We start from the raw sequence: 13,784 nt of genomic DNA on the forward strand, positions 1-13,784 counted from the left end.
ACCAGTTGCATTGACGAATGCTGAAGCCATCACATTTTTCGCATTTGAATGTGGTATTACTTAATGCAGTTCTAATAAAAAATGTTTTAAATATGAATCCCAATATAAGACTACTATTTTAATTATTATTCTGATTCCAATGTATTACCCTGGCATACACAATGGCAGATGCAGTACTCTAAAAACGAAACCTAAATATTTTACACACGATTTGCCTTCCTTGTTAAATACTAATCCGAAAAAAATTCTGGCCAGTAATTTCCCCTCACAATGCTACCACATCTGTCAGTATACAAGATGCTAACCATATGCCTCTATCAGATGTAGATAGCGCTTCAGTGTTGAACTCATTTTTTTCATCTGTGTTCACGTGAGAAGATCATTCCAGAGTGCCCGAAGTTCCCGAGTCTGATTATACATTCATGAAACCTATTGCCGTTAGCACTGAAGGGATTGCGAATCTTATAGCAAAACTTAAATTATCAACTTCTTTAGGCATTGATAACATTAATTCTAAGGTGCTCAAAAACACGTCATTATGCTCAAGTAAAATCCTGTACCACCACATCTTCACGCAATCTTTATCAACAGGACAACTGCCAGCTGATTGCCAAATAGGTAAAGTAGTTCCCTTATTTAAAAGTGGCAATAGATGCTCACCAGAAAATTATCGCCCCATATCACTAACATGCATTTGCTGCAAGATGCTTGAGCATATCATTTCTTCACGCATTTATTGTCATTTAGAAACCAATAACTTCTTTTTTGAGAACCAGCATAGATTTAGGTGAGGTTTTTTTTGCGACACTCAACTACTGGAATTTACCAATGATGTTCACTTCAATATAAGTAATAATTTACAAACTGACCGCATTTTCCTAAATTTTTCTAAAGCATTCGACCACGTACCTCATTCCCGTCTGATTTCAAAATTAACAGAACTTCGTTTAGATTCGCTAACCTTATCGTAGATCCGTAACTTTTTTTGTCTTTTCGAAAGCAGTTCACTCTGGTTAATAACTCTTTCTTTCCAATTTCCGATGTCAATTCCGGAGTGCCTCAGGGTAGCGTCTTGGGGCCACTACTTTTTCTAATCTACAATAATGATCTTACAGCTAACATTTCTTCGTCAATACGGCTTTTTGCTGACGATTGCATTCTATACCGTTCTAAAACTAGTACCGATGACCACCTTGCTCTCCAAAAAGACCTTTTTCTCATTAACAACTGGTGTGGTGCATGGCAAATGAGTTTAAATTTATCAAAATGTAATGCAATATCCTTTAGTCGAAAGAGTTGACTGTTGAATTTGATTACTCCATAAATAATTCTAATGTGTCACGGTCGTCTTCGTATAAATACCTCGGCGTCCATTTGACTTCTAATCGTCCTTGGGCGGCACATGTGACCTACATATCTGCAAACGCATCAGGAACACTGGGATACTTACGACGAAACCTACGAAACGCGCCAAATAATGTCCGCAAGCAAGCTTACTTAACCTTTGTTCGCCCACAGCTGGAATTTTCATCACCCATGTGGTCCCCCTTCCAAGCCTATCTCATTAACCAGCTAGAAGCTGTGCAAAACAGGGCGTCACGGTTCATTTCACGTATTTACAGTCGCCCCTCGAGCGTCACACAAATAAAACATGACCTTTCACTACAGCATCTAGATATACGGCACACAGTTGCCCTCCTGTCTTTGCTTCATAAATACATTCATGCGTCCAGACCACCACTCTTCCCACTAACGGCACTATTGCACATGTCTAAACAACTTCACAATCAGGGAAGCATCACACGCATCTTTGGAAAAACAAAATCATTCAATTCATCGGCTTTGCCTCGTGCCATAGCACTCTGGAATGACCTCCCTGACGTCATTGTCAATTTAGCTTATCATGAAAATTTTCGCGAGAAATTAATTATACATCTATCTCAGCAGCTTTGTATAACCTCCTTGAGTTCTGTTTTTGTTCTTTGTGCTTTTTTGCAGATGGAAAATTCTTGTTCTTACTTGAAGACCCTCCTTGTCATTTGTGCAACCACTGTTATTAGTTCCAATGTTATTACTTGCCTTGTATTGTTATTAGTTATTAGTTGCTCTGTAGTTGCTTTTTGTAGTTGCTTTACTTTGTAGTTGCTTTGTATTGTGGCAGAAGTATCACCCACTAGCATTCTTCCTATGTACACCCCTTACTCTATGCTCCGTAATAGAGCTTGTAAAGTATTTTACATAAATAAATAAATAAAATATGTTAAAAAAAGAAAAAAACACATAGCACCATGTTTGCTAGAATAATTTATGCACTTAATATTAACTATTGAGTTTTCATGTGCCAGAGCTGCACCTTGTGAGCCATGCTGTAGTGGGGGACTCTGGATTAGTTACAACCACCTCGGGTTCTTTAACATGCACCTACATTTAAGCACAGAGGTGTTTTTTTGCATTCTACTCAATTCAAAACGTGGCTACCACAACTGGGAATCGATGACGCACTTTCAAGCTTATCCCCGTGACATCTTCCGTGCTAAGCTACCACAGCAAGTAGTTTGTGCATTTTTATTTTACTTTGGTGCTTAGAAAAAGGGGCACAGAAATCTCTAAGTAATTACGTAAACACATCTAAACTAACTTATATTAAGGATAGGGTGTGCAAAATGACACTTTACCTTGATTTGAATAGACGAAAATGCCGAATGCACAAAACCAAATGTGGCAACAAGTGAAGACAAGCACCAATAAAATGATAATGATAAATCCGCCACTCCTAGAATGCTACACAATACAGTGAAACCTTGTTAATAAGAATCTCCTGGGAATGTGGCATATACAAGCACACTAACTGCCAAGTACTACTACAAGAATTTCTTGTCAATGCATGAAAACTGGCACCACTTCACTAAAAGAAGATACTTACTGCCACGTAGGACTGACTGCTCCTTCAAACTACTATACAAGCATTCATGCGTAGCTCATCACCTGCTAGCTCACACAATTACTTATACCCCTGTCACGTTGGAGGTTGTCATGTCATTAGGTGCCAATGTTATTTAGTGCAACGAATATCATTCAATACATGGTCGTGCTACATAGGAAAAAAGATGTCACTCTATCATAATATCAATGTCGAAAATTCAGAAAAAAATGGCCGGAAAAGTGGGAGGTAACTGTACAGTGATTAAAAAGTGAATTTATTTATTTTAGAAGACAGGTGGGAAGTCACCTTGCTAAATAAACATGCCTATAAATTTTATATTGCAAAATATATAGCCACTATAAACCAAGTTGATCTGCCTAGCCAGTTGCCACAGCGGATAACACAAACAACACGGCTGACATGGTAGAGCCGCTGAACGACGACGCCAAGCTGCAGCAAGTTGCTTTGTTATTTGCAGAGCGAAAAATGTCCATAAGCCAGGGAGAAGAGACCGGATCGTGAGATGAAAAAAAAAAAGAAAGAAAAAAAAGCCCCCTTGATGCCATCGCTGGAGATACATGCCCACATATGCACAGAGGCGTCTGCTTGTTTACATTCTGGCCGCCAGGGACGGCGGCCACACGCACTGAGATGGAGAGTAAAAACATTTTGCCATAGCCCTTTGTACACCTGACATCATAAAATTAAGAGACCCTTAGAAAAGCAACAATATTAGCATGTTTCCATGAATGCAGGTCAAATTGAGAATGCCAAATGCCGTCTTTTGAGTAGTCCTTGGAATAGAGAGCATACAGTCGCTTCAGTGGCGAAGGCAAATGTGTTTTTTGAACTTATTCGATTGCCTAAGTAATTTGATTTTAATGACTTTGTACATCTCTGTCTAGCAGCCACATAATGTCATTAAATGCAAATGTCAGACCATTCGAATGACATTTAAACGTCCAGTGTCATGGAGTTATTACAAAGTGCTTGCTGTACTGCACATATTTGAAAAGTCAAGTTCATTTGTATCTGTGCCACATCTCACCACAAAAGGGTGTAGGACGTACTTTGTTGAGCCAGCAAAGTGATGGCATGCTGCTATTTTTCTCGCCAGGGATGCGTCTCCGCAACACACTTGTAAATCTCCCACAAAGAGGCAGCAGTTAATGGTGGCAGGTTGTGTTTAATTTGCTGCCTATGAACAGCGTGCAGTATGCTTTACAACTGCTCCATGCTGCGCGGACTACTGAGCAGCTGCTTGAGAGATGCTCATAATTGGGTTGTCGGCAATAAGTTGTACTGGTCATGAGCCGTTCCTGGCCACCATCACACATCAAGGCATCTCTGACGCTTATCCTTATAGGTTGTTAGTGGCCTCCATTACGTCGTGGTGTATTTCTGATGTTTATCCGTAATACTATATACATCGCGTTGCAGTAACTGCTCTGGAGTCAGAATTATCAGTCGATTTGTCCCTACAGCAACCAAAGAGCAGGAGATATTTGTGGCGTATTGTGGCTTCAGCTACACAGCAAGTTTAGGGGTACAGTGAAAATGACAAAAAGTAGTTACGACATCCACTAATGATCAGGTTCTGTGGAGGTTGAGTCAAGGGTCCACCAAAACTTCAATATGATCATACTTTTAAAACAGGTATGCTATAAAGAGGTTTTACATTAACAACAATTCCCTAGTATAAAATTTCTGCTTGAACAAGCGGGCACGAATTATGCAAGGTAGCTGGCACCAGGGGAGGCAACAGCCCCCTCAAGTTTTTGCTGGCCCACTCTGTAGCCCCCCTGGCACAAAGACAACCCAGATAATCCTGTTTGGCCTCAAGCGCAAGTTCGAGATATACAAATACTGAAATTTTGTAATCGAATTATACAGCTTCAATTATAACAACCTCTGAACAGTAAACTCGACATAGAACATTTTCATGTTTTGCAAGCAAGTACAATGCTTGCGCAGAGCCTATTTAACTCAAGCTTATATGCAAGAGAAATCAAGCTTATATGCATTAGTGTAAGTATGTATAATATAAATTACATTATATGCTCACATAACTACTAAATGGCATATTATCCTCAAGATTAAGACACACACACAATGGCCCCTTCTGGGCCTTCCTTTCGTGTGTGTCTTAATCTTGTGGCAAAATATGTACCTCAGCAAGAACCAAGTGGGCAAACAAGCAGGTCTGTTGAACCAAGTAGTAGCTAAGAAACTTGTAAATGATTGATAATTACTTGAAATTATTTGGCAAAACTAAATTACATTAAGGTGGTAGGCTTACGTCAAAGTGAATTTTTTTGTAAAATTGATTGTTTGATTTAGTTTTTCTGCACGCCCGGTCATTCAAAAATGTTTAGCAATAAAAATTATCTTCCTATCATCATTAGTTTGCGAGTTACAATTAGATTTCTATACACCATGCTCATATACCGAAACCGAAACCACAATGTGTTGGTTACGAAAGTGTTTTTCGTCTACAGTAGACTCTCAGTAACTGGAAATTTCTTAAATGAAAGTACTGCTTAAATAGAACCATTGCCTCTGCAATGATTGGTTTCGGGCTTGTATTCTGAATGGAACTCCTGTTGAATGAAACATATTTTCCTGGTTTCTTCAGGTTCCGTTTACTGAGAATCTACTATGTATTAATAATATTCAAAATACTTCATGAATTTTATGTTGACTGTTACATAAGAGGATGTCATTTTATATAATTTTGTGCTTCTAATTGTATTCGAATCTTTAAAACCAGCCACAAGGAGGATGCAAAACGCTCGTGGAATGTTTGTTGTTTACCTTGGTCGGCATGCGTCAGGCATCGTTCTACATTTCTTCCACGTGTCGATGCTGCAACGTGTGAGTTCTTAGGCCACCTGGATCCGAATATATTGTCGCTAGGTGAAAATAACAGAATACAGGACGACGGTGCGACCAGAAAAAACGAGGTCTGTATTAACAGAACAAAAGAGCAGCCCCTTTGACTTCTTCTTCCTCGGAGGAACCGTGGGTGCTGTCCACGCTCATCACTTCATCGTCCTCTGTCTTCTTTCCCGGCCTTTAGTCGTGACATTAGCCTCCCATTCAAGAAAGCATCGTCCCGATGCTTTATAATCAAAGCGGTTTGTACTCGTTGGAAACGCATGAGTTCATTTGGAGAAATAAGGCTTCATGCGTACCACGTGCACAACTTCTGGAGCATACCTTCGACGCCTTGAAGAGTGCGCAGTATCAGGAACAACCTCATAATTAATGTCACTGAGACGTCGCAGAACTTTATAGGAACCGAAGTACTGTCTTAACAGTTTTTCTGAGAGGCCACGGCACCAAATAGGTGTCCATATCCCAACTTTCTCTCCTGGCTCGTAGGAGACTGGTCGGTGACGAAGGTTGTACCGTCTTGAATCGTAGTCCTGCTGGCGACTAATACGTAGGCGTGCAAGTTGTCGGGCTTCTTCGGCCAGCTAAGTGATATAATCAGCATCCAATTCAGCGTCTTTGCACTCGTGCGGCAGCATGGCATCCAGAATAGTGGTGACTTCACGACCATGAAGAAGGCGCAATGGCGTTCTTCTTGTTGTTTCTTGATGAGCCGTGTTATAGGCGAACGTGACATACGGCAAGATCTCGTCCCAGTTTTTATGCTCCACATCGACGTACATGCAGAGCATATCCGCTAGTGTCTTGTTCAGACGCTCCGTAAGACCATTCGCTTGCGGATGATACGCCGTTGTTCGCGGGTGGGATGTGCCACTAAGTTTTAAAACTGTCTGTAATAGTTCGGCTGCGAATGCAGTTCCCCTGTCAGTTATTACCACTGATGGAGCACCATGCATCAGCACCACATTCTCTACGAAAAATCGGGCTGCTTCACTTGCCGTGCCCCTCTCCAAAGCCTTGCTTTCGGCGTAACGAGTGAGGTAGTCGGTGGCTACTATAATCCATCTGCGACCTGCTGATGAGGTTGGAAATGGACCCAAAAGATCCATTCCGACTTGAGCGAATGAAGTAACAGGCACGTCAATAGGATGGAGGAGGCCTGCTGGTTTGACGGGTGGAACTTTTCTGCGCTGGCAATCAAGGCACGTCTGAACATAGTGTTGAACGGTCGCCGTCAGTCTTGGCCAGTAGTATTTCTGCCTCACTCTGCACAATGTACGCGTGTAACCCAGGTGGCCAGATGTTGGTTCATCGCGGCATGCCTGTAATACTTCGCTCCTTAGAGATGTTGGGACGACGAGTAAGTAGTCGTTTCCGTGTGGCGTGAAGTTCATCTTATACAGGATGTCGTTGCGCAAGCAAAATGACGAAAGCCCTCTCGCAAACAGTCTAGGTACAGCTGAAGTGCGACCTTCTAAAAAACGTATTATGGGTTCTAGTTCGGGGTCGTCTCGTTGCAGCTGTGCGACAGTTGCCGTGTTTACAACTCCGACAAAGGCTGTATTGTCATCTTCTGCCGTTGCAGGTTCGTATGGCACACGAGAAAGGCAATCAGTGTCTGAATGTCGCTTCCCCGATATGTAGACCACCGTCATGTCAAATTCTTGAAGCTTCAGGCTCCAGCGCGCCAACCGTCCTGAAGCGTCTCTTAAATTCGTCAGCCAGCAGAGGGAGTGATGGTCGCTGACAACATTAAAAGGACGACCATACAAGTATGGCGGAATTTTATAATAGCCCACACCGCCGCAAGGCACTCTTTTTCCGTAGTGGAATAATTTTCTTCCGCACGTGAAAGAGTTCTGCTCGCGTAAGAAATTACTCGTTCTGCGCCATTCTGCCACTGCACGAGTACAGCTCCTAAGCCGACATTGCTAGCGTCGGTGTGCACTGTTGTCGGTGCGTCATCATCAAAGTGTGCGAGGACTGGTGGCTTCTGAAGGCGTTGCCGCAGCTCGTCGAATGATTTTTGCTGCTCTTCATTCCATACGAATGCGATGTCTTCTCTGGTAAGGCGGGTCAACGGCGAGGCAATGCGCGAGAAGTTCTCAATGAAGCGTCGGTAGTAAGCACACAGTCCTAAAAACCGTCTGACCGCCTTTTTGTCAGTTGGCGCTGGAAAATTCGTAACGGCAGCTATTTTTTCAGGGTCAGGCCGCACACCTTCACTACTGACAAGATGCCCCAGGAACAGAAGCTCTTCGAAGCCGAAATGGCATTTTTCTGGCTTAAGTGTTAGTCCGGCGGAACCAATAGCTTGAAATACTGAGTGCAGTCGCCTGACGTGTTCGTCGAATGTGGCAGAAAATACGATGACGTCATCTAAATACACTAAGCACATCTGCCACTTGAGGCCTGATAGTACGGTGTCCATTAGCCGCTGAAACGTTGCCGGTGCTGAGCACAAGCCAAATGGAAGTACCTTAAATTCAAAAAGGCCATCAGGTGTCACGAAAGCTGTTTTCTCCCGGTCTCTTTCATCGACTTCTATCTGCCAATACCCACTCCTTAGATCCATCGACGAGAAATAACGCACGTGGCGTAGTTGATCGAGTGAATCATCGATACGTGGAAGTGGGTAGACGTCTTTTTTTGTCACCTGATTCAGCTTGCGGTAATCCACGCAGAAACGTAAGGTGCCGTCTTTTTCTTCACTAATACAACCGGCAAAGCCCAAGGGCTTTTCGACGGCTGAATAACGTCGTCTTCAAGCATCTGTCGCACCTGCTTTTCGATGGCTTCACGTTCTCGCGGAGCTACCCGGTACGGGTTTTGCCTGATGGGTCTGGTCATGTCGTCCGTTATATTTTGATGTTTCGTCAGCGGCGTTTGACGGACCCTGGAAATCGAAGAGAAACAATCTTCAAACTTGTGAATAAGCTGCATGATACTTTGCTTCTGCGCCGACAGCAAACTTGGGCAAATATCAACAGATAGCGGTGCGGGGGTCAGATCAGTTGAATTATTTTTTTCAAGAGTTAGGCAGTCTGTCATCTCGGCGAGCTCTTTCACGTACGCGACTGCCATGCCCCTCGTTAGATGTCGGCGTTCAGAGCTGAAGTTCATAACAAGGATGTGCGTGTGTCCGCATTTTATGCTTACGACGCCTCTTGCGATAGATAAACCATGGCTGAATAGCAGTATTGGAATTTGCTCGGCGATGTTTTCAGAATCGCTCGACGTGTTACATGTCACAGCCACGAGTGCACTCGACCGCGGTGGGATGGTCACGTCGTCTTCGAAGACGCGCAAAGGCTGACGTCGCTGGTTTGTACAGGGCACATCCGAAACTTGATCTGGGGCCATCCAAAACGTAACTGATCTCTCAGGAATGTTGATAATGGCACCATATTCACGCAAGAAGTCCATGCCCAAGATCAGGTCTTTGCAGCACTCCGGTAAAATTACGAAAATAGCAACGAAATCTGAACTGCCGATATTAATTCGAGCTGTACATTTGCCCGTTGGCGTCACCAATTGACCTCTGCGGTTCTTATGTTTGGGCCCGCCCATATTGTTCTTACTTTCTTTAGGCAGTCGGCGAGTTTACGGCTGATAATAGAGAAGTCCGCACCAGTATCTACCAGTGCTGTTATTGGGCGTCCGTCTATACAAATGTCTAGATTGGCGCTTACGATTTCCGTTGATGTCGGTGACGTCGTATCGTCCTTGGTATCGTGGGTCATACGATCCACGGTATCATTCGTCGTATCGCGTCGTAGAGAAGATGTTGGGGGTGTGATAGCATCTCGACGGGCGGCAACCTTCCCCCCAAAGGTCGCAGCTGTTAGTTTCCCCGACGAGGGCTAGGAGATCTGCCCCGGACCACCTCGGAGTAACTGCGCTGCGGCGGCGAGTTCAGTGCAGGTGAAGGAGAGCGGGGTCGACGATACGGCACTTCGGGTTGCTGTGTTTGCGGGCCTGCACTGCTGTCACGGCGGTTATCGAAATAGGCACGAGGGGAGGTTTGTAGAAAGTTATGATGTCTACGGTCACGGTACGGGCAATTGCGGAAAATATGACCGGCTTCTCCGCAATGAAAGCAAAGTGGTCGACTGGTGGGCATACCTTGCTACCAAGATGCAGATGTCGGTGGAGTGTACATCGGCGCCGTTTGCATAGGCCCGTTGGACTGTGGATACGGCTGCGGCGGATTGGGAGCTGGGGCCCACGGCTCGTTGCAAGGCCCTTGGCTCACGTCACGATAAGCCAGTGGTGACGAGTTGTACGACACTGGAGTGGGTCGATGGACAGCTGATGCGTAGCTTACAGACCGCTAGTCTGAGAGTGATTCGGGCAACGAAAATGCCTGGCGGAGTTCTTGCCGCACAACTTCTGCAACGCAAGCCATGGTATTTTCTTGCGGAGTCACAAGGAGATTTCGGATCTCCTCCCGAACGACCTCAGGAATGAGTTCGCGCAGAGAACACTCACTACTGGCACTCAAAGCAGAGAGGCTGGGAGATGTTTTGTTTTATTGGTCATGGTATCGGCGCCATTGCTGTAGTGCTCGCTCGATTGTTGTAGCCTCTTTGACGAATTCCACTACGCTTGTTGGTGGGTTGCGTAGGAGACCGGCAAACAGCTCTTCCTTGACGCCCCTCATCAGATGTCGGAGTTTTTTACCTTCAGGCATATCGGGGTCGGCCCGCTGAAATAGGCGGGCCATGTCTTCCGCAAACATGGCGACGCTCTCGTTTGGTTTCTGTATGCGTGCCTCGATGAGCTGCAGAGCAGAATCACGGCGGTCGTTGTTTGCGAATGTCCCGAGAATTTGCTGCCGAAATTCCTCCTACGAAGACAGCGTTGACTCATGGTTCTCGTACCACGTACGAGCGCTGTCTGCCAAAGCAAAGTAGACGCGCTATAGGTTTTGTTCAGTGGGCCAACGGTTGGCTTTGGCGACTCACTCATACTGGACTAACCAGTCCTCGACGTCTTCATAAACCTCACCGTGGAAGGTCTTAGGAATTAGAGACTGATCAACAGTAAGCTGTGAAGGAACTCCGGTAGCCATTTCTCCTGGTACGGTGTGTTGCTGGAGCAGTTCGAGCAGGATCACCTCGGGACTAAGGCCTCGCTGTCGGCGACTGTAGCGGTAGACAGGAGTATCCACTGCAGGAACAGATTGTGGTGGTGGACTCGATGTGCTAGGGTGCGGAGTTGTCCCAAGCATCAGTTGAAGAAATCCAGCACCTCCACCAATGTCGCTAGGTGAAAATAACAGAATACAAGACGACGGTGCGACCAGAAAAAACGAGGTCTGTATTAACAGAACAAAAGAGCAGCCGCTTCGACTTCTTCTTCCTCGGAGGAACCGTGGGTGCTGTCCACGCTCATCACTTCATCGTCCTCTGTCTTCTTTCCCGGCCTTTAGCCATGACAATATATTCAGACCAGCATTACTAAGTGCAGAACTCAGAAGACAAAGAAGTGCAAGTTTGGTGGAAATCGCTACACCCCGACGATGCTGCCTCCTGACACGAGCGCGGGTGTTTAGGCGACCGCGAGAAAGCTTGCGGGTATTACGAAAACGTACCAGGCTCCGCCGCGAAATTCTTCGCTCCAAAAAAACAGGCTTGTGAACATTGACATTCTTTCTTCAGTGTTTTTATCACTAGTGACATGCCCTGGATGCATGAACCCAACGCTGAAGTTCGAAGAACGCTCTCACCAAAAGATATGCTCAACCTGTGCGGTTGTGTGTACTGACTGTGGGTTCGAGCGTCTATTTGATACGTCTAGAAAGGCGGGACGTGTAATGAAAATAATGTTCGTCTCGTTTACGCGAGGTGCCAGTTAGGAAAAGGGCACACAGGTGCGGAATTCTTTGCCAAAGTCATGAACATGCCTGCTCCACGTCACTCCGCCTATGACAAATTATCGTCTCGGCTTTCTGCAACTGCAGGAGAAGTGCCGTCGAAACCTATTGCCGATGCTGCTGTGGAACTTAGTCGTGTAGTGGGCAGTGCTGAGTGAGGTGTTTCAGGTTGCAGAAGCGTGGCCATTCATCTTTGAACGCATGTGAGTCTGTGATTTCTGTTGACACGGGAAAAGTCATAGATGTTGAGGCCTTTTTTAGGTCATGTAAGTCTTCTAAAACTAAAAGAAAGCTGAGGCCACAAACTAAAAGGAAGTTGAGGCCACAAAGTGCTTCTTATCAGGAATGAAAGACAAACCACACTTCCTGGCAAGCAAACCACGAAAGAAGTGCTGGCAGTAAGGAGATGGTTAGTCTGTACTGAATATTTGAGAGGGCGCAGCCAAAAAGAGGCTTGAAGTACATGGAATTCTACGGTGATGGTGATTCCAAGAGCTATGCTTCTGTGAAAGACATGTCTAGAAAGGACAGTGTCCAGAAACTGGAATGCATCAGGCATGTCCAGAAGAGTGTTGGCTGCTGCTTCGGAGAACTCAAGAAAGCAGTGGGTAGTCTTGGAAGTAAGGGAAAGCTCACTGATGCCCTCATCGACCGCCAGCAAAATTACTAATGGCATTGCCATAAGGGCTAATATGGGCAACGCTTGTGCAATGAAGCAGGCTACCATTGCCAGTCTTTTTCATTGCAACTCTACCGACAAGCATTGAAGACATGGTCTGTGTTCACTTGGACCGAACAGCTGGTGTGGGTACAGAAGGGTCCAAGCACTCGGCCAAGGAGAGTACCTGCACAAAGGACAACTTTCGAATGATGTGCTCAACAAAGTTGGAATAGTGTACAGTGATTTGTGTTCAGACAAACTTCTGATGAAATCTTTGCATGGAAAGACACAAAATGCAAATGAGTTTTAATGGTCAGATAAGGCAGCGGGCTCCCAAATAGGTCTACGTAAGCTTGCCTACAGTAATGTTTGCCTTGCATGATGCTGCCGCACAATTCAATAATGGCAGTGTAAGCCCTAGACATCCTCAGCCAAGCTGGCATAGAACCAGGATACTACACGACGAAAGCTTGCATTGCCAGAGATAACAAGCGTTAGCAGAATACCAAACGCAAGTCAGTGGATGGGACGAAACAGGCCAAAAAGAAAAGAAGAGCAGTCACACAAAAAAAAGGAGACCATAATGCTATTCAAGAAGACCCACCTAAGAATCAGGTGCATTTTAGGACTCTGTGCGAAGTTTCTGACACCTTGAGCCCGCGCTGAAATCTTTGTTTACGTTTTCCTCAAAAGAAGAATTTGCTGGAAGTCATGTGATGCGAACTTTGATAACTTTTTTCCTAGTGCATGCTTTGTTTGAAAATTTAGTACAATGTTTCACCACTTATATATCTGTGCAGTGAACTAGGATAAAAGAAATTGATCGATTGGTTTTGAATTCACAGCTGATTTTGCAAACAAGTTCAGTATAAATTGGCACTTTTTCTGAATCGTTTGGAGATTTTAACATTATTTTCTTGATATTTACTGTATATTATTTATCCTAGTTCACTGCATAGCTACAACCATTGATTACAGAAATGCCAAAGCTTTACTAAATTCAAGCACCCATTAGTCACTAATCACGGTAGATGTATCTACCACTTTTCATTAAATATTTGACAAATATGGCCTCACAAAAAAAATAAATAATCAATATTTTGTACTCTATATGAATAGGCAAAGTAACTGAGACAGGATTGTTCTGAAAAAGCAGTTATTTTATTCCTGGCTCCTCCGGTTGAAGAAAGTTTTTTTGGGGGGTGGCCTACCACCTTAATGAAACATGCTACCACATGTCCAGTTGTACAATTGTGCTCAGTATGAGCTACACCACGGGAGCATATGGTCAATCCAAATGTAAGGTTGTATAGTTGCACCAATCATGACATTTTTTGTGTTATCAGGGGAGGGCTCGGCCATACCTGTGAGTACGCATCGCCCAAACTTCCTTTCATGCTCGCGCTAGTTTTGCGCTGTGGTTATAA

The 13,784-nt window shown here is 44.5% G+C and overlaps 1 long non-coding RNA gene across 1 annotated transcript in view; it reads right to left on the reverse strand.

Annotated features, from left to right (window-relative positions):
* The window catches only part of LOC142776073 (uncharacterized), a 41,445-nt gene that overhangs the window by 19,009 nt on the left and 8,652 nt on the right, over positions 1-13,784 (reverse strand). The window lies entirely within an intron of this gene.

This window comes from Rhipicephalus microplus, chromosome X (genome assembly GCF_043290135.1).
Source record: "Rhipicephalus microplus isolate Deutch F79 chromosome X, USDA_Rmic, whole genome shotgun sequence".
NCBI lineage: Eukaryota > Metazoa > Arthropoda > Arachnida > Ixodida > Ixodidae > Rhipicephalus > Rhipicephalus microplus.